Raw genomic sequence first — 22388 nt, 5'->3', positions numbered from 1 at the left:
TGTGTCAGGCCTGCTATGACAGCCTTTATTAGCTAATTAATATCCCCTTTCTGTAAAGCAGACAACTTACTAAATCCAGCAAAACCTTCTCACTCTGAAGTCTTTCAAAGGCATGAGTGCAGGTGTGGTATCTCCTCCTCTATTCCAGGCTTCCCTTTCTCCTTCGAAGTACCTATTGCTCTGATCAGCAAACTTTGTTCTTCCTGGATTTCTTATGTTCATCAGGAAATCTTCACAATCCTGGTCCGTGCAGCCCACCAAGAGGTCTAGTAAAATCCTGATTTGTGCCTCCCTCATCTGTTCTGCTGTGAACTTCTCCATACCGCTACTGCACAGTTGAGCTTTGTGGGCATTGGGTTGTGTAAAGCAATACACTTGCCTTGCCTTGCAGAGATCACCTTTCCTCTGCCCTTGCTCTGATAGTCAAAGGTCTCAGAGGAGGTTGTATTTTCCCAGCAGAGCAGTGTTTTTAAGTTCTTTATGAAAAATAATGCAGCTCTCCCCTGCTAGCTTTTTTCCCCACAGTGCTCTCTCTTTGCTGTCTCCTTACCTCACTGTTATAATTCTAATGCTGTTGGTTCTTTCATTTGCTGTATTGAATATTTTCTGAAATAAATAAGAACGTTGCTTACATCTGTGGATAGTGCTGGTCCTGTATGTGTGGTACTAGGAAGTGTTGCTTAGCAAATTCTGTGTCTCTTTGTGAAATATGTTAGTTCCTTTTCATAATTTACATCTGTTATTTCTCACAGTATTTGATACATTTTGCATACTTTCATGAAACTGATTTTGAAGGAAAGAGAAATTGTGATCAGGTGGACTCATGGACCCAGTTCTTTCCTTGAGACTTCTGTTGCTGGGTATGAGATCCAGCTGATTAAATGTGCATACTGTAGATACCTCCATCTGGGCAGTAACAAGTAGTTACCAGTACTTCTTAGTTCCCTGTGTGGTGAGTGGAGTGGGATGAGCAGCCCTAAGGGGTGATTGCAAGCTCACCCTAAAGCAGTTTTGCTGTATTACATCTGGGAAGTTCTGGCTATATCAACACCCAAGCTGGGAATGACTGACTCAGAGGTAAATTCCATTGGGGAAATCTACAGGTGGTCTTTTTTTTTTTCATACATTCCAGTAGAATTTCAGTTCTAGTGTTAAACAAGTCTTGAAGGAATGAATCTTGTAGTTTCTCACTGTTGCTAAAGATGCTTTGAAAATCAGCATTATAAAGACAAATAACTGATTTTTCATTAATATAAGGCTGCAAATGAGCCCACTGTTCTCACACTTTGAATTCTGCAGGAAGCTGAAGATTGTGCCATAGCATTGCATTAACTTCAAGTTGTATGTCCTACCTCATGCACACCCTTTTGTCATAGCAGAAAAAGTCTGATTTAGAGTAGATCCACACAAGAGCAGGGTTGGGATTTGTGTCGTCTTTTTTTTTTTTTTTTTTTTTTAACATTAGATGTGTTTTTGCCTGATTTCCTGCTTAGTGATTCTATTCCTTGCTGAGCAACAGGAGGTTAAGATGTAGAAAAAGGCTGTTTTGGAGCCTACTTGGAACATGCCAATAATAGCAGTTGTTGGTAACGATTCTATTCCTTATGAGTACATGACATGCTCCTTCTCTCTTGTGTTAGAAGCTTTAAATGTTAGTAGCCAGGAAGTGCCAGCTTTCTAATTGCTGCCTGTAGTTAAATACATAAAAATATCAGCAGCATAAAAAAAAAAAAGTAGATGGGTAGAGAAATAGTGTGCAGTTAAGAATTAAGGAATATAAGGCAGAGGCAAAAGTGTCTACTTGGAATGCCTTATATGAAATGCTTTTGGTTCAAGTATTAGTAAGGGAAGTTTGGCAGTTACATGAGAAGCGTGCTTGTGTTCCCTCACCAGCTACATTTGAACTGGGGAGCTTTGATCTTTAAGCTGATCCTTTTGACAAGAAGATTTTTCATTTCTGGGTAGTTGTGGTGCTGATTTTGAAACACTAAGAATTGGAAAGCCATATAGTGACCTGTAAATGCTAGCTGTCCATAGTGCTCTTGGAAACTATGCCTCCTGCATTACTTGACTGATCTGCTGTTGGTTTCAAAAGCGGCAACACAGCACTGTCTACCTTTAACTTATCCCAGAGTTAAAATAACGAAACAAAGTGTAAGAGAAGTTTCTTTTAAAAGAACAATTCTTGCACATTTTAATTCCAGCTTAATTTATTTTGGCATTTTTATAAGCTAAATCTGCTGCTGACCATTAGAATGTTAAAGAGAAAATGATTATGCACATCATTATGCACATACCCTTTTTCTTTGTCAGTAGCAGATATATCTGACAATTTTCAAGGTTTTTAAAAATCATTTTAGTTGAATGAAGCCCTTATTGTTGGGATTTAAAAGCACACCAAGTTGTGTTTTGCCAGACTGCGCACACTGCTAGTTTTAGAGGTGATACAAAGTTTCTTTCAAACTGAGTAAATGTTAGAATGTTTCAGCTGAAGATTCTTGGAATAATTCAGAGTAAGACTTAATAATTTTTAATATATCAAAGTAAAAAAACATACGCAAAACCTTCTGTAGTTGGATATTTTTAATACCTAACAAGGCCCTAATAGATATAGGCATTGCTCCATATGAAACTTCTGTAAGACATCCTAGTCCTACCGAGTTCAGCATCCTCAACTGGAACATGTTCATGCATAAATACGAGTCTTCTCTGTTGTCCTGTAAACATGAAATCATAGAATCATAGAATCATAGAATGGTTAGGGTTGGAAAGGACCTTAAGATCATCTAGTTCCAACCCCCCTGCCATGGACAGGGACACCTCTCACTAAACCATCCAACACAAGGCTTCATCCAACCTGGCCTTGAACACTGCCAGGGATGGAGCACTCACAACCTCCCTGGGCAACCCATTCCAGTGTCTCACCACCCTAACAGGAAAGAATTTCCTCCTTATATCCAATCTAAACTTCCCCTGTTTAAGTTTTAACCCATTACCCCTTGTCCTGTCACTACAGTCCCTGACAAAGAGTCCCTCTCCAGCATCCCTATAGGCCCCCTTCAGATACTGGAAGGCTGCTATGAGGTCTCCACGCAGCCTTCTCTTCTCCAGGCTGAAAAGCCCCAACTTCCTCAGCCTGTCTTCATATGGGAGGTGCTCCAGTCCCCTGATCATCCTTGTGGCCCTCCTCTGGACTTGTTCCAGCAGTTCCATGTCCTTTTTATGTTGAGGACACCAGAACTGCACACAATACTCCAAGTGAGGTCTCACGAGAGCAGAGTAGAGGGGCAGGATCACCTCCTTCGACCTGCTGGTCACGCTCCTTTTGATGCAGCCCAGGATACGGTTGGCTTTCTGGGCTGTGAGCGCACACTGAAGCTGGCTCATGTTAATTTTCTCATCGACCAGCACCCCCAGGTCCTTCTCTGCAGGGCCTCTCTGAATCTCTTCTTTGCCCAGTCTGTAGCCGTGCCTGGGATTGCTCCGACCCAGGTGTAGGACCTTGTACTTGTCGTGGTTGAACTTCATAAGGTTGGCATCAGCCCACCTCACAAGTGTGTCAAGGTCCCTCTGGATGGCATCCCTTCCCTCCAGCGTATCAACCGGACCACACAGCTTGGTGTCATTGGCAAACTTGCTGAGGGCACACTCAATCCCACTGTCCATGTCAGCGACGAAGATGTTAAACAAGACCGGTTGTGGTTCTTGTATTCCAAAGACTTTACAAATCCAGGACTTTTGTTCCTCCATGGAGCCTGTATGCTTTGTGTTTAAGCTGCATGGGCAGGTTACATTTTTTGTGTCCAACTGACTTCTAAACTTGTTTTTGTTGCTTTTGATTATGGAACATTTAGTTCTGCAGGGTACTGAGGGAAAAGAAGATAACTGTAATTCACATGACTATTCTTCCAATCTTCATAAACATTGTTATTATCAGTTGTATTCTAATACTGTAGAGACACTTAAAATATTTTTTATTCATGAAGAGAAAGAAGTATTAGGTGTATAGATTGTATAGATTACCTGTATTGCATATATAAAAACTATATTGTATAGATTAACTATACATAGAATGGGCATATCTATAGATCAGATTTAAGCAGATAAATAATACTTCTTAGGGAAGATGACTGTAAACATTTTTCTTCTGCACAACTGTAGCTTATGTGTTGTCACCATTCAGGCAGTAAATTCTTCAGTTAAAAGTGTTTCACTGCACTTTTGTATAAAGTTCACTTGCAAGGCATCTTGGTGTTTTCTACCAGGCTATTAAATGGCACTGTTGTGTGTACCACTGTCCTTGCTTCTGTCAGGCTGCTTTTCAGTTCTGAGAGCATAAATGTTCACTTTTGAAAATTACATTCTTTATGGCCTATCGCTATGATCAGCTCTACAATCTTGCTACAAATTCTTGAGGTACCATTTATGTCAGAATCTCTAGATGATCTTCAGTTCATGATTAAGATACCTGAATATAGTTGTCTACCTATAGATGAGGAGATTCAGCTGCATCAACTCAGATATTTTCAGGAGCCCTATGTTATTCCTGATGCCTCTTAGCTGCTGTGCTAAAGGACTCCAGTCCTTCTTAGGTCCTGTGTAATGTCTCCCAGCCTCAGGAGAGCTCTTGAATAAATATGCAGCCTCAGAAGTCATTAGACATATGTCTTTATGCACTGACTCAATCCCTACATGCCTAAAATCCTGCTATAGTGCATGGAGGTCTGGTCAGTATAGCAAAGGCAACTGCAAAATTCAGCTGGTCAGTCATTATGTGGGCAGTGAACTTAAGCTTCCAATGATTTTCAGATGCATCAAGTTACCCAAGACATGTGCATGAGCTATAACTTATGTTGCAGGACCTAAGGAGGGTGTATGTTCTTTAGAAAAGGCACTTGGAGGTTAGGCATGATATCTGAGACCAACTGCCATGACACTAGACACTGGTACATGAGCAACTGAACTGAGCTCTTAGTGTATGATCTTAGGCACCGTTGACTGTACTGGAGGTGTAGGCACTTCGATAACTGCAGTAAGCTGAATTTGAGCATTGTAGGTCTGTGAGTTGAGGATCTGACTATTAATTTAACATAATTTTCTTGTTCGGCTATTTGTCTGTGATAACTCAAAACTTCATTGTCAAGCATATAGGAGAAACTAGTAGTCTATCAACTGAAGAACCTCTTCCCAGAAACTAGTATTTTCTGCTGTTTGGCCTTAAAATCTTATTCATGATTTTTCACTTGAAATCCAAACAATACCATTTCTGTGCCTGCTTAAATTTTTGAACAAGCATCACTAATTTTAATGAACCAACATACAAGTTGGTTCATACCTAGGACCATGATTGGCAAGTCATGTCTATGAGCTCTTTATTGAGTCCTTTATTGACCTTCCACTACCAATACGTTGCTTCATTTTCATGAAGTTCAAAACTTGGAAGTGCGGGAATCTGATATTTATGGTAGCCTTCCCATCAGAGTACAGCTAGGCAGCACAAACAGAAACCAGGTCCAAAGTCAAACTATATAATAACCACAATAAAAATACCTCACAATTCTGGATCATTGAAGGTTTTAAATGTGTTTTGCAAATATTAATGTCACAACAGAGTGAAGTGTGTATTGTTAGCTCATGTCCGCGTCCTTGGGAGTGAGTAGTGAATAAGAAAGAAGCTATAAACTCTTCCTGAGACATTGGGAAAATCATTCATACAGTTACCTTCTACTTAGCTGGATAGTAGTGCTTCTTCTGTATTCAGTGGGGAGCTAGGAAGCTATGCTAGCAAGGAGGGTATTGCTATTTAAGATGGCAAGTGTAGGGGTGGTTTTGCAGCCGAAAATAATGTCTATAGGGACTCAGTGCACACTTATTAGCATTTATCACAATGTGTGGAATTCATACTGTGCAGATGTCTCCATCTGAGCTTGTTGCCCTTGCATTTCTTTACCGTCAATGGAGGTCTAGTCACTGTAAAGTACAATTAATCTCATTCTAAAGTAGGTGTCTGAATAGATCAGACTGACTGCAAAGGACGCATGGGGGTGAGAAGTTCAGATGTAGGAGAACTGAATCTCATCCTACCTGTTCCGTGGGCAAAACTGCTATGATTTAGTCTTTAAAAATATACTTCTAACTTTACTGAAACACAGTTAGCACACCAGATGTAGAAATGTCTCAGAATAAGTCTGTTCTAAGAATTTACCACAGATTGTCATATCAGAATTTTCATTTAATTAAAAATATCAAATAATTGTTCCATTATTTTATACAAACATAAGGTCAATATCTATTATGTCATGTGGGTGCAGCAAGCACCATATAAGCAAGGTGATAAACAAGGTTTCATAGTGGAGGACTGAGGGAAATTTCTAGGGCTTATTAATTTCTAGGATTTCTACATTCTTCCTTAATATGATCTCTTGGAACTTTGTTCACATTCCCCACATATCTAATGCAATGCCAGATGCTCTTATGCAATGATGCTTATCTCCAGCTGGCACTTAAGGAAGGTGTGGTCCTCTATAGGTTCTGTGTCTTAACTGCCATTGTTCAAGTGACTCGCTAGGGTACTGGTACCTGAGTGTCTCAGAATGGCATTGAACATAATAAATGGACAGTTAATAAGATTTGCATGAAGACAAAGGTCTGTAAATTTACTTGTTTACGTATAAGAAGGTGCCAGTACACTAGGTGTTTATGTTTTCCTGGTGAATTGATTTATTCAGCTCATCATTTAATGTAATAAAACGTGCATACTCAGGAGATGGAGGAGAGGGTCAACTACCTTGCCACCTTCCTTACTGCAAAGGCATCTAAACTTGGCAACCTCAGAGTAGAAAGTCAAACTTATTTCCAAAAATACCTCAAACAGCATTGGACAGCTGCATTTAAGCAGCTGTATTGGTTCCTGGATCTCACCTGAGTAGGAGAAAGGCTTTATACTAAGCATATCTGTAGGTGCGTATGTGTAAAAAATGATGACTGAATCTTTTAAACTCAAAAGTTATCCTCGTCTAGAAGAAAATCATATTCTAGACAGTAAGTTGCCACATTGAGATTTTCAGAGCAAGCACAGATCATCCACACTGGAACAGTACATATTTCCTAACCTGAGCTCTCGTTCTCATCCTAATTATCTGTAGTTTCCTTCTGCCCTCTTTCTTTCACAATCACGTCCAATTTTCGTACTGGGAAAATACATTAATTTTTAAAGTGAGTAGGATTTATGGTATATATATTTTTTTTTATTCTCCAGAATCAAATGTTTCTTCTACGGCAATAGCTAGATATTGACATTGTACTTCACCAATTAATCCATTTAGTGGATTTTGACAGCTTTCAAAAGACTTGGAGATTCCAAGCAAATCTCTATGGAATTTGATTAGTGATAGTAGTTTTCTCACAGCTTTTATTGGTAGGGAAAGTCTAAAGAATCAGCAATACAGCAAAAATTCTTTGAAATTACATTCTGTATTCAAACAGTAGATGATTTAAATATGAAGAAGGAACATCATGTTGCTAATTCGCATTTAAGTGGATGAATATTTAAGCCCTATGTTTGCTTCGAAACCGCAAGTGGTGCATTGTGGGATATCCACTGCAACCGCAACTGAGTATTAAGTGATTCGTGTGGTGTTTTTCGTAAGGAATAAATGCTCCATGTCAGTGTGGCCAGTCAAGCCTCAGAACTCACATATTCTGAAACCCACTCAAGTGCTGCAACTACAAGGCATGTATTTAATATCTTATGTTTTAAAATCAGTCATAAAATGTTAGTGCTTAAGCTTAGAAAAGTTCAGTTGTAAGCTATGTTAATTGGGAAGGTCAAATCCGTTAGTACTAATCTGGATTTAGTACTGATTCCAGAGCCCTTACTCTTGCTAGTGAAAATGCCAGGCAAGAAAAAAGGCCAGAAGCAGTCTGCCAGTCAGGGACTCCACAGGAAAGGCAAATAATAAATGGTGGAAGTTACAGAAACAATAATGTGAGTCATGTTAAGAAGCTGTGTGTATCTAAGTGGAACAGTGGACAAGTGTTTGCTTTACCTGTAAGGCTGCACAGCAGCCTTATATTCACCGTCACCATCAGAAGCACTGTAAATGGCATAACTACATGAAGGGGTGGGAAAGCAAACTGTAAGGAAGTATCTCTTCTCAGCCAAAAGGTGTGAAGCTGCATGAGGACAATGCTCTTCACAGTCTAATAAGCCCTGCTGTGTCTGTGAACAAATATGCTAAACTGCAGTTTTTAGTGTTTTTTCTTGCCACTTCTGCTGATGAGCATAAGGGCTTGGCCAGGGTGTATCTTGGGAAAATGGCAACTCATTGTGCATATTCAGAAATTACACGACCGGCATTTAAGAGGTAACTATAAGGAATTAACTAATATTTCAAATTGAATGTGTAGAAAAGAAGCTTCCTGTTACATTTAGCACCACTGTGAAATTTGTTCTAACATTTTAGTGTCTGTAAACTCATCAAGGCTTAGAAAAATGTCAAATGCAAATATCTTTTTGGATTAACCTATCTCCTTAATTCAGGCACTTTGATTTCTGTAGGGGAGGATCACTTCTTTGTCTTGTATTTGTGAAGGAATTTTTGCTTGGTGAGAGGGTAAACAGGTTGGAATGATGGTATGTTACAGTCACCTTGCCCTCACTTAGAAAAGATGTACGTAAATAACTAAACAGAGGATAAACTGAGTTGTCTCTTGTGTGCAATCTATAGCAGTTTCATAGTTTCTTATGCCATTAGTGTTATAACACAATGCTGTGATGGTATTACTCATAAATACAAAGGGGAGTTTTGTTCAATGCCACAATTCTGGTATTAATTTCACTGGGAGTCTTGCTGGTCCACATATGGATGGGTTTGTGATTTCATCTCTTAAAATCTGTCAAGCATTGTTGTCTCTTTCCAAGAAATATTTGTAGATCAGTCCTATTAAATGTTTTAGTGTTTATTTATGTGATTGCTTTTGAATCTAGGCATTCCTGTCCTAAACAGCAAATGAAAATCAGCCTAGCAATGCAATCTCTTTTCTTGCTATTCAGATTTTCTTTCTGAATTTACATCAGTATAGTGAGAATATAAAATGAAGATTTTGAAATCCATAATGGATATGAGTATGGTAAAAAATTACTCTGGAAGTGTGAATAACTATTGTAAAAATCAAGAGTTGACAAAAGAAACCTACATTATACAAAAGATAGAGAAGTAGTTCAAAATATGATCAGGTTATTAAAAGAGCTTCATGCAACACTAAGCTTCATCAAATGAGAGACTGTACTGTCTACAAAACCTTTCATTGTATGGCTTGTGGCTCTGTTCTTCTTTCTGCCATTTTCCTTTTACTTGCTTTATATTTATCACACGCTTAATCATCCATTTCCCTGCTCTTATCTGCACACCTTTGTCTTTCAGTTCTCATAGTTGAGCCATGACTCTGCTTCTGGGAACTTCTCTGTTAGCAAAGCTTTTAAAGAACCTATGTAACCTCCCAGAGTCTACGCTATTGGAACCACAGCTTTCCCAACTGTTAGGGACTTGTATTTCACTTCTTTATGACCAGCTGTCATCAGCTCTTTACTCAAGATAGCATGTGGGTAGCTGACTTAAGAAGGGAGTGGGGAGCCAGAAGAATGGTGGACATGGCTGCATTCAGAAAGGCCCATTGTACTGGCCTAGACTTTTAAACATGCAAGTAATTTCATTCATATAACTGGTCTATTGATTTCTATGTGTTTGCTGGTAAGGAAAAAAAAAAGACTTTCCTGAACATGGAATAGTTCAGGAGTTTCACAGAATGATCAGGTGCATCTTCCAGTCAGGAGGATCTCAAACTATTGACTGTTGAAAGCTAGGAGTATGTCTCCAGAGAAGGGTTGGTCCATATCTTCACTTTTCTGAAGTCTATTCTACAAACCATGGGTGAAAGCAGGGCACTAGTGTTACATGGGCTGTGGTCTGAGCTGGTGTAGCCATTCTTGGCTTAATCTCTGAAGGATGTGAGCATTTGGCCAGGTCCTGAGTTAGTAAAAATCTTTATATTTGCATTAAAGAAATTAAAGCACTTTACAGAATCACAGAATCACAGAATCCCAAGGGTTGGAAGGGACCTAAAAAGATCATCTAGTCCAACCCCCCTGCAAGAGCAGGGTAACCTACAGTACATCACACAGGAACTTGTCCAGGCGGGCCTTGAATATCTCCAGTGTAGGAGACTCCACAACCCCCCTGGGCAACCTGTTCCAGTGCTCTGTCACTCTTACAGTAAAGAAGTTCTTCCTGATGTTAACGTGGAACTTCCTATGTTCCAGTTTACACCCATTGCCCCTTGTCCTATCACTGGATATCACTGAAAAAAGCCTAGCTCCATCATCCTGACACCTACCCTTTACATATTTGTAAACATTGATGAGGTCACCCCTCAGTCTCCTCTTCTCCAAGCTAAAGAGACCCAGCTCCCTCAGCCTCTCCTCATAAGGGAGATGTTCCACTCCCTTAATCATCTTTGTGGCTCTGCGCTGGACTCCTTCAAGCAATTCCCTGTCCTTCTTGAACAGAGGGGCCCAGAACTGGACGCAATATTCCAGATGCGGCCTCACCAAGGCTGAGTAGAGGGGGAGGAGAACCTCTCTTGACCTACTAACCACTCCCTTTCTAATGCACCCTAAGATGCCATTTGCCTTCTTGGCCACAAGAGCACATTGCTGGCTCATGGTCATCCTCCTATCCACCAGGACCCCCAGGTCCCTTTCCCGTTCACTACTTTCCAGCAGGTCACCCCCCAACCTGTACTGGTACATGGGGTTGTTCTTCCCCAGACGCAAGACTCTACACTTGCCCTTGTTAAATTTCATCAAGTTTCTCCCCGCCCAACTCTCCAGCCTCTCCAGGTCTCGCTGAATGGCAGCACAGTCCTCTGGTGTGTCAGCCACTCCTCCCAGTTTTGTGTCATCAGCAAACTTGCTGAGGGTGCACTCAGTTCCCTCATCCAGGTCATTGATGAAAATATTAAACAGCACCGGTCCCAGCACCGACCCCTGAGGAACTCCACTAGTCAGAGACCTCCAGCTAGATTCTGCGCCATTGACCACAACTCTCTGCCTTCTTCCTTTCAACCAGTTCTCGATCCACCTCACTACTTGATCGTCAAGCCCACACTTCCTTAGCTTATCTATGAGGATGCTGTGGGAGACAGTATCAAATGCCTTACTGAAATCAAGAAAAACTACATCTACCGCTCTACCATCATCCCTCCACCTAGTCACTTCCTCATAGAAGGCTATAAGGTTGGTTACATAAATTGAGTTTCTGTCCTACTGTCTCGGATTTCTTTGAAAGTAACAAGCACGTATAGGGACTTACAGAATTTAATCCTAGTCTTTAGGAATGACTTATATAAAATGGTGTCAGCTTCCCAGTCAATAGCTTTGAAAATTGCTCATCGGCAAGGAAAGTAAATTATCAAAACTACTTTAATTAACGTTTCCCATGTAAGCCTTTGGCTATCAGACTTTCGCTGTCTAAATCTGTAATTACATATTGTTATCCCTTTACAGATTAAAAGGTTATTCCTGCTTTGAGCTTTTCAGGTTGTTTTATTGGAGCATAGATTTGATTTCCCTGTTAAATTTTAGAGACTAAACTACGGCCTTTTTTTCTTCCCTCCTGGGAAACATTGAAATATTTCCTGCTTGCAGTTTCAAACCCCTCTTGCACTTTGCACTGAGGACTTGGTGAATCTCTTCTGAACAATTCTGTATGGGGCCTAGACTCTGGATGTGCTCCTGTTGTTTCATTTATCTTGTTCTCTGAAATAATTCAATGTCTTCTTGCATGTATGCTTAGTGAAACATGGCCGCTGTTACCCTTAACAAGACTGTAGTTTCCTCAGTCATTAACATGACTTTATGTACAAGGTGACAATTATTTTTTGCACTGAATGGATGAAATAGGAGTCCTTTTGGTCATAGTCAGTGTGTAATTTAAGGTTGTACCCGAAAAGTTTATTCGTAAGTGACCAAATAAAGGCATTTCCTGTTTCTCGACTTTCAGGTGCCTGACTTCACAACCTAAAATATTTTATTTTCATTTACTTTCCTAGATCCTTTTGGGCTGAAAGAAAACTTTTTATTTTTCATAGACTTTGCATCAGCAGCATGCTACCACACAACTTCATGCTTAAGAATGCCATTTAATGCCATTGCCATCATGAGCAGCAAATCAACAAGTAAATAGGTAAACAGACGAAGAAATAAAAACCACAGCAAAAGCGTTTGATGATGGTTAGTTATTTTCTTCCTTTCCCCCCAGTGTGGCTGTTCAACTGCTCTAGTGACATGCTGGAACAGGCATGCTCAATAAACAAGAGTTTCACTAAAAATGACTCTTAGGAATACAGCATTGAGGACTGAAAAGAATCACTTGGATCAGTGAGGTAACATCTAACGTCATCATATATCTCATGAAGACTGATTTAAGTCCTGTTTTTATTCATTGTTGATGATTTTAATGTTTGTCCTTGTTTTATATTTTGGAAAGCTCTTCTACATCTTTGCAACTCCAAGTGTTTAAAGTGAACCAAATTTTTTTTTGCTATATCAGACAGCACTCCCCTTCCTCACCCAGCTCATACTGTCAGGATGCTTAAAGTATCTTTTGTGGAAGACCAATATTCAGTTCTTACTATGCGCAGATTTAGTGGCTTAACTTAATTTGTCATTTCTGCATCACTAGTCAGTGCTCAAGATAAAAGACTATTAGCTGTTTTCCCCACTTGTATTAAAATATCACTCTTATCTTGAGAAATGGTTTTAGGAACTCAGTATTGTTCCAAGTAAAATATCTAAGCTATCAAACTGTTCCTAACCAAAATTAATTCTAAAGCAATGTATGCGGAGTAGAAATAAAAAAGGTGCAGAGTGCTATCAGGCTGACAACAATGCCCTGTGCTGCCTGATGCATAGACAAGAAATGCCGGCATTCAGTGATCTTCTCCAAGTAAAAATGGTTTTTTTTCCAGGGCAAGGCAAAAAAAGTACCTCCATTATTTATGTGCCTGCTGAAGTTTGAAGCCTACAGAAAATTATGAAGAGAGCATTTCAAAGGAAATGGCAACCTGTTTATACTGGAAATTAATACATGATAGGATTATAAAGGTTACTGCTTCTTCCCTGTTCAGTGTATCTCAGAGTCTACAGAAAGGTAGCACCGAATATAGCCATTACTTCTATTTGTGGAATTAGCCACTTAAATGAATTTACTGTCAAAGTTAGTTTCTTGTTTGCAGGTTTGGGACCACACGCTCTCAATGCTGCTTCAGCTTCCTCAGCTTCACAGTGCACCTTTTTTCTTAGCTCTCTCTAGGCTTTAATTGCATCAAGATTCCTCTCCTGGACATTGTGATTGATGCCAGAGTCCTCTGTCCCATTTTATTCTTTTCTTCCAGGAGTGTTGATGGCAGCTTGATAGGTCTAATTCACACTCTTTTATCTCTTGAGCAAGATGCATGACTATCAAAGAAATCCCTTTTCCTCACATATTCAATGTGGTATCATGAGAACTTACAGTGTTTCCATTATCATTTGGCTTTCCTTCTCTTCCTTTTGTAAAAATATCCTATCCTATCTATAAATATTCCAAGTCTCATGGTGCTTTTGCTAGATATCACACTGCATCCACCACTGGTAAAAGCATGCAAATGGCCTAGCCACCCACTTGAGGCACTGCAGTTGGGCAGGTATGGTGGCCTCTTGTGCTTATATTACAGGACATGGTCTAGAAAGCAGATGACACTGTGGGTATAGATAGATCTTCACCTATTCATAGAATTTAAGGCTGAAAGTACTACCACGAATACCTAACTTGCCTCCTGAATGTTGCTGGTGAGGAACCAATCAATGATCCTCAACCCATGCTCCTCTCAAGACTGCCAATTCATGAAAAACTCATGAAAGTCTGAAATTAAGAAGTCTACTATTGCATCTGCCAGAGCAAAATAGGGCATTTTCTGGAACTGCTTACCAGTGATTGCCACCCATCAGTCAACAAATAGTGGGAGCTTCCTTCCCTAAAATTTAATCCAAGAATTCCTGCCTCAAGTCATCAAGTTCTTGAAAGAAAAGAGAAGTTATTGTTTTACAGAGAGAAAAGGAACAGAAGTAGACAGGAAATGGGGGGAAACAGAGAAGGGAAATGAAATGGATGATTTACTTTTCAAACAAAAGGAATTAAGACAATAGCAACGAAGTAGTCATACAGAGAAGACGGAATAGTGCGATGAATTTCCATTTCTAAGCTTAACATGTGGCCAGTGCTGATTAGGCAGGTTTAATAACTCTCCAATCTCTTCTTCACCTATTCTACAAGCCTCTCTTCCTTTCGTATGTAATCTATCATTATAGGCAGTACAACAAGTACAGCTGTGTTCTGCTTATCTTTTCTATACATTAACACACATAAAATAGTGCTAGAGGATAGCTCATGAATATAACATTTTCCACTGCTTTTAGCTTGTCCTTGTACTGTAGCCTAGGAAAAGAGAGAAGAGAGGAGTTTTACAGTGCACTTTGAAGGTTAACAGACCTGAGCTTTCAGAAACCTTGGGGGTAACTGAATCCCAAACTGAACCCCTGTCACAAAAAACACCTTTTCATTTATTCCATAAAACCACAGTTGAGCATCACTGCAGATCTTGGCTGCAGTAAGATTTCACAGGGACAGAAGCAATTTCTTAGGTGATATGGTCCCAAATCATACAAGACATTGCATGTTGCAGCCAGCATTTGGCTCCCACCTGGGAACCTATTGTGTTTTCATTACGGCATAGAAGAGATTCAGGTGCTTCCTTGCTTTTTCTTAGAGGTTTTGAATTTGGGGCACAGGACTCTTGCTATAAACTCTGAAATGTGCGTATTCGCTTGTGACAGGAGGTGCTTGTGTAAGAGTTTCTTCTGCTGGGGAAGCAGTAAAGCAGGGTATTGGGATGGCATAAAACACTGCCAGGTATTCATCAGCCTTTTTGTTCTGGGCTGCCATTTCAAGTGATGATTTACAGTCCCACTTCTACCTTCCCTCTTCTGCCTTTCCTATTTTATCCTGCTTCGACTGTGGATCTTGGAGAGGGACAGATGTTGATCCTCTTCTGCTATAGGGCTGTTTGGTCAGACCAGGAAGTCTCAGTTTAAGGCAATACCCTCAGTGTGGTGACCAAGATACTGAATAATGGATTTTCTGCTGAATTTGAAGTCTCAAGTGTAGCATATTTTGCACTCAACCTAAGGTTCTCTGAGGTCAGTGAACAGTCTTCCACTGGGTAGAATGGCCTCTGGATGTGGCCCAGACCCATCAGCTAGAAAGGATGTGGCTATGTTTTAAGAAGCAGACAATTACAGGTTAAGTAGTAAAAAATAAATGAAAACTAAATAGGCCAAATTATTCTCTGGGGTCATTCTGTTGTTTTCAGTGGAGTTATACCAATAACTGATTTGACCCAATATTTTGTTTATAGGAGGGCTTATGAAATGCTAATTATATTGGTCAAATTAGTGAAAACTAAATAGACTTCAGCTTTGTTTGTATGGTTAAGCAATGTAATTATGAATGCTGGAAGCAACAGCTAGGCTTAATGTGGAATACTGAGCTCTAACTAAAAATGTATAAGTGAAACACTTTGTTGGGAGTACATACTGTACGGAAACTGGAACATATTTTTGGACAGCATCCCTGGCTTTGCAAATCAGATGCTAAGATTCAGCAAAGATGAGTCTTGAAGGTAAGAGATGCTTTAGCAGAAGGAAATTGTAATTTGGGTGTTAGTCATGGATTGCATTGCCCTGTGAATGAAGGTTCAGCTGAAGTAATTCAAAATTAATGAATATGTTTAAACCAGTTCTAATTCAGTATATTAAAGCAATCTACTGATTGCTTAATCTACTATATGAATGATACTAACCTGAATAAAATTGCACATATTGAAATGGAGTTGTAACTGTGATTGATTTTCTTGTTATTGCCCAGTTTGGCCAAAGCCAAATCCTGGCATCGTGTCCTAATACCACCCTATAGAAGATCCCACACAGAAGCAGAAATTAACATAATCTTACATAAGCAAGTCACATTATCTGAATTCCTGTCTCTTTTAAAGCTGATTTGTCAAGACTCAGTAGAGAGCATGGTATATAATGCACTATGTATACTAATATAACATGGCAGTTTCACAAAATATTTTAAAAAAGATCACTGTATGTATTTCAAAGGGAATTCTTTCAATAGGGCAAAGCATATTTTTCAAACTGTCAGTGTTTGATTGCAGGTTTGCCTTTAGATGCTTTTGAAGTTATTAGAAAATACCAAGAAGACAGTAAGAGTTAGCTATGTGAAGATCTGGATAGGACCTCTGAAGTGGAATGCTAAAAATGAAAATGTGTACTCTCTGTTGGTTTTTCTGAGCTTATGAAAATGTGACCAATAGCATTTACTAGAAGTAGAGGTGCCGCACTAGCTTTTGTCATCCAGCTGAATAATTGTGGTTTATGCTGATGTATAGCTCTGCTCAAAAAACCCCTACCACATTCACCAGAGTTGCTCGCAAAGATGAATTGTGTGACTGCTCTTCTGGCTAATGTCCGTTAAACAGGGCAACCACACATTTCTCTTTATAGATTCCATTACACCCCTCACAGGTAAGCAGTGATTATATTCACCCACTGAGCCTCCTACTCTCTCATAACATACCTTTAGCTCACTGTCAAAAATATCTCTTGAGTTCAGGTGATTTATTTTTGCTCAGAAGGCATTCAGAAATGATTGGGAATCCTTTGTTTTTATTATACAATTTTTCTTGGTAACCAGTGAGGGGAGGATTAAGATATTAAGCCTTTGTCTCTGTGTGAAAAATTTATAGTTTCGCAGCCTCTTTTTCTGAAGAAGACTCTTGGTATTATTATTATTATTATTATTATTATTATTATTATTATTATTATTGTTGTTGTTGTTGTTGTTATTGTTATTATTATTAAAGAATGACAATAACACAATTTTTTAATTGCTCCAGCTGAACCTTTGTTTACAGGGCAATGCAATCCATGGTGAACACCCATATTACAACTGTTGTTCTTGTATTATTACTATTATTCCTAGAGAGAGTGTTTATAGGACTATATTAGCAGACTAGAAAATGGTTGATGGTTTTTAAAAAATATACGGGCAATCATCTATACTTAATTATATAAATGAGTAGCATTGAGAGGTAGGTTTGTATAGTTCTATGAAGTTTCTGGCCACGAGTCCTTGCTTAAGATTGGTGACACAGTTATGGAATTAATAGCATCTCTGTCCCATTTCTGATCCCCCTGGAATGAGTCCTCCAGGTGTCAGGTCTGATGCCTGGTCCTGTGTCTGGATGTAAGCTCAGCCTTTAACCTACATTACGATCAGAATCTAGGTGCTGTTCCAGCTCTTATTCCAGTTATTCAGTTTTTATTCAAGTTGTCTGTTTGAAGGCTCTGGCTTCTCCATTTTGTTGTTCTCTAGCTACCGTGTGGGTAGTATTTAGCCAGTAAGACAAAACATTAGAGGAAAGTAATTTACAGCCACAGCCAGTTTACATGTTTATCTGGTTATACACTATTTTATGCTGCCCTTTGCAGACAAGCCAGTGACTTATTTTTTCAAGGGATAAAGCCAATTAATTTTAAGAAAGTTAAATATTTTTAGTGAAACAGCTCCAAACTTCTTTTGTCATTTCTCAGTAATTTTGCTTTATCCTTTCCCCTCACTACCCTGTCTGCTTCTTCCTTCCAGCTATGGGTCCCTTTGGACCTAGTTCAGAAACTGGCATTTGGGTTAGGCCTGCTTAACCCCGCTCCTTCCCCGGTACCTTCCCCTTCCCCAGACCTCTGCTACTGCCTCCTCACTCCCTGTTCCTCCTGGGGCCCAGTCTGAGGAATTCCACACACCCCCCCACCCCCCCCTTTTATTCCTGGCCCAGCTGGGCCTGAATTCAGCTCAGACAAAAATTTTTCAGGCAAAAGTCCTTATTCTGTGCCAAACATCTCTGTTCCTCAGCTGACCAGTTAGTCCAAGAGTGCACCACTAAGGTAATGGCCCAATAGGCAAAGAGTTTGCCTGTTATGTTCATAGAATCATAGAATCATAGAATAGTTAGGGTTGGAAAGGACCTTAAGATCATCTGGTTCCAACCCCCCCTGCCATGGGCAGGGACACCTCACACTAAACCGTGCAACCCAAGGCTCTGTCCAGCCTGGCCTTGAACACTGCCAGAGATAGAGCATTTACCACTTCTTTGGACAACCCATTCCAGTGCCTCACCACCCTCACAGCAAAGAATTTCTTCCTTATAACTAACCTAAACTTCCCCTGTTTAAGTTTTAACCCGTTACCCCTTGTCCTGTCACTACAATCCCTGATGAAGAGTCCCTCCCCAGCATCCCTATAGGCCCCCTTCAGATACTGGAAGGCTGCTATGAGGTCTCCACGCAGCCTTCTCTTCTCCAGGCTGAACAGCCCCAACTTCCTCAGCCTGTCTTCATATGGGAGGTGCTCCAGTCCCCTGATCATCCTCGTGGCCCTCCTCTGGACTTGTTCCAGCAGTTCCATGTCCTTTTTATGTTGAGGACACCAGAACTGCACACAGTACTCCAGGGGAGGTCTCACGAGAGCAGAGTGGAGGGGCAGGATCACCTCCTTCAGTATGCTGGTAACACTTCTTTTGGTGCAGCCCATTTAACATCAGAGGCTTTCAGTTGCTACCTGGTGTCTGTGGGACAATTAACTGGAAGTGTTTATTCCTCTCTGATGGTTCAACTCGTCAACTTAAAGCTATGGTTTGACTGTACTGCACTTAACCAGAGGTGAGTGCACTGTCACAGCACAAACTCAGACTGTTTGGTTGGGAATTTTCAATGATACTTCATTATTGAAGCCATCTGATCCAAATAAAAGTGATGACTCGTTGTTTCACTTCTAAAATAGTCCATTTCCAATGGTTTTGACTCATAAATGGATTGATTTTAAAACTTCACTGTGGACTACAGTTTCCTTCCCCCAGCCCAGGAAGGGTTGATGTGGTATTTTTTGATTGCTTATTTTTATAGTTTTATTAGGCTTTTTCTGAAAGTTGACAAGAAACTGATGCAAGTGGCATCCTTCAGTTGTCATTTAAGTCACAGGCTAAGGTACAGGAGGAACAGTTTCAACTGGTCTAGGAAATGAAGGTTATAATGTGATTTTCAAGCTAACCGGCACTGCAGTGCAGTGCTTAAAATCCCTTTCAGCAATGGTATTAAAGTCTCAGGGGTGCCATCGTGTTGCAAAAATGCTGGTAAAAGGATAAAGTTACTTGGTGTTTTGTTCTCTCATCTTCGTTCCTTGCAGCTCCTGGTAGCTTGTGGAAATTAATAGGCTGGAATTGAGAGTATTGCTTTTTATTCTCAGTTCAGAGAGATTCTTGTCCTTTCTTTCCCACATCTCTTTGAAGAAAGAGGAAAGGCAGAAAAACCCCACACTTCGGTGGGCTGGCTAGATTCAAATACCAGCCACTGTTGGCCTTTCATTGGTGTTCAGCAATCATTGCAAGATTGTTTTGGGAGCCCCTCCAACACATGAATTTGCAATCTGCTGATACATATGCCATGGAGTTGAAAGTGTTTTTTATTTATGAGGAACCTCTCAGAGCATCTTTATGTTTCCTGCATTGGTTCAGGCCTCTGGCAGTGTTACCCCTTATATTTCAGTAGCAGAGATGAGGCATTGCTACTGCTAGATACCAAACTCATTCTACAGATGAACCTACTGTATGTGTATGTGAAATGTTTTACTACTTCTGTAATTACAGTGTCAAAAAATATAGTATCTAAAGACTTGCCATTGCATCCAAACCAGCTTCAAATGCAAATACCAGGTTATGCTACTACTCATATACTCACACTTCAGTGTTACTAAAACATTGTTGGAAATGAAGCATTTCCAAACCATACCCAGGGCATGGTCTCCTTAGGGTCCAGAAGATAAAGACTCTGAAGTGCCTATTAAAAACCAAGTTGCCTTAAGAGTTCTAAAACTCTTAAAAGTTGGTCTCTTTTTTAATTCTGAAATAAAAAATAAGATGGCATAACGAAGTTTGTTTTTCAAAAACACCGTCCTCAGCTTCACTTCTCTTTCATTGCAAATGGGAACTATCTTTGTATTCTTTTACAGAGTGTGTTAAAACTGTGGTGGTTTTGGGGAGGGAGACCGTATGCATTGCAGCCTGAATTCTACACAAGAAAAGGCTTATCTTTTTCTCATTCCCTATTTTTTTAGAAGACTTACATTCATTTGCTTTCCTGAATAAATGTTCCCAGATATGACTTAGCAGTTGTACTGTATCAGTAATAGGGAATTAAAGGTTTCCATAAAATGCTCTGGATATGGCTAAGCTAGCATTAACTAAGCCTTGCAAACTACTTTCAAATAAGTTAATACTGAACCCTAAACAAAATAGGCATTTTAAAGGTTTTTCCAGACCCAAGACACACATGCCGAGACAATAGATACAGATTTATAGCTACAAGGATGAGCATCTTCACTGATGCATAGGGATCTTCCATAGTAAAAGAGCATAGTTACCATAATTATCTTGAACGTTTGTGAAATTCAGATAAGCAAGGGAAGCCTAAACTTGTAAATTCTTATATTCTCCAAGCACCTCCCGTATGGAAAAGATTGTTTAGGAGAAGACTAGTTGTATTAATGGAAAGGCAAGATTGCAATGACCTGGCATTGTAGACATACATTGTACTTATGATTGTTTTTACATTCCTATGGAAATATGTTCTACAGTTAGTAAGTCTGTTGCAGAGAAACATTTTCAGACAAAAAATGGTGACCATCCAGCTTACTCATCTGCAGTAGTGTTGCAAGCTCAAGGGATCTCAATTGTGAGCAATAAAAATGTGCCTTAAAGTTTCTAAGATGCTTACTAGCTCTTTTTCTAAGCTCTTCATCAACAAATCAATTGAAGTGTTAGACGGTTACTTGAGCAAATGAGAAGGTAATGACTCAGTTTCACTCTATGCCTAAGAAAAAGATGATTTTTTTCAGCAATTAGCAGTTTATAGTCAATTTGTTTCTCACTCCATTATGCTCCTTCTCTCAAGTTTGGATAACCTTTGCTACTCAATACTACTTTAGCCTTTGGTAGATATACATGGATAAATAGACAAACTACTCTGTAAAAGGAATTGAAAAACATCTTCTGCCTTCCCTATTAGCAGTGAGCGCATATCTTTCCAAACCCTACGTTAGAACAAGTTATCATACCGAAGAAAACTTTAATTCACGAAGTTAAACGTTGTTGTTCCCTGTTTATACTTGCCATTTCTGACACATACTACCAGAAACACCCAGGAAGAACTCTTGATTTGTAGTTTTGCTTCTGCTTGGGTCAAAGTCTAAACTAAAGCCCAAATGTACTGTCTATTTTGAAAACAAGTCCCCAGACTGCCAGGTTAAAAAATGAGCTTATAAATGTCAATGACATTTACATTGTATCTCATAGCTGTAAAACCCCATGCGAGGGTGAGATGCTTTGCATTCCCTTTTATCTCCTGTATTTCCTACTTCAACATTTCCGAAGTTTTTTGTTAGATGAAAGAGTAGTAAGCAATTAGTAATGTGTTAGCTGAAAGTAACATGAAAACATCAAGTTGGTGCACGTTTTAGTGTTCAGGTCTTAGACACATTGGTTGTATTTGTCTGAGTTACTACATATCTTTTGTCTTCAAAGGGAACTTTAACCAAATGGCCCTCTAAAATTACATTGATATTTTCCTGAATCAGCAGGGGTTCTAGCATCAAGCAAGGAATAAATACAGCACTGAATGTATTCTTTGATTCATAGGTTCATACAAAAGCTTTGATATAACAGCTCTTTGGAGGAATTCAGTTAGTGTTGGCAGTTTGGAGGAATAAGAAAATTCAGGATTAAGAACTGGCCATGCATACTCCTATGAGAAATCATTCTTTATAGTCCTGTTGAATTTTCCTAATTTTTGACCCAAATATTAGTAAGTTAATAGTCAAGGTAAAATTGGCCAGGTTCTTTGTTACACAAAGGAAACGTGTGCTATTCAGATGACTTAAATTAGCACGCTCACTTTCAGGCACCTTTACCAAAGAAGTACTTTGAGAGATCTCAGAAAAGCACCTGTAAAAAACGTGTGCACTCTCATCCCCAGCAGGGCTGTGCTTGTTTTTTGGTCCTGTCTCCCGAAAGCAGAGTCCTCAGTCCTGACATGAAGCCATAGAAACTTTATCCATCACCTGGGGTGAGGTGAGAGTGTTTTAGAATTGGATGTTAAGTGGCTAGCATGTTGAACC

Source organism: Lathamus discolor, chromosome 5, assembly GCF_037157495.1.
Source record: "Lathamus discolor isolate bLatDis1 chromosome 5, bLatDis1.hap1, whole genome shotgun sequence".
Classification (NCBI taxonomy): domain Eukaryota; kingdom Metazoa; phylum Chordata; class Aves; order Psittaciformes; family Psittacidae; genus Lathamus; species Lathamus discolor.
This window is presented reverse-complemented; position numbering follows the sequence as displayed.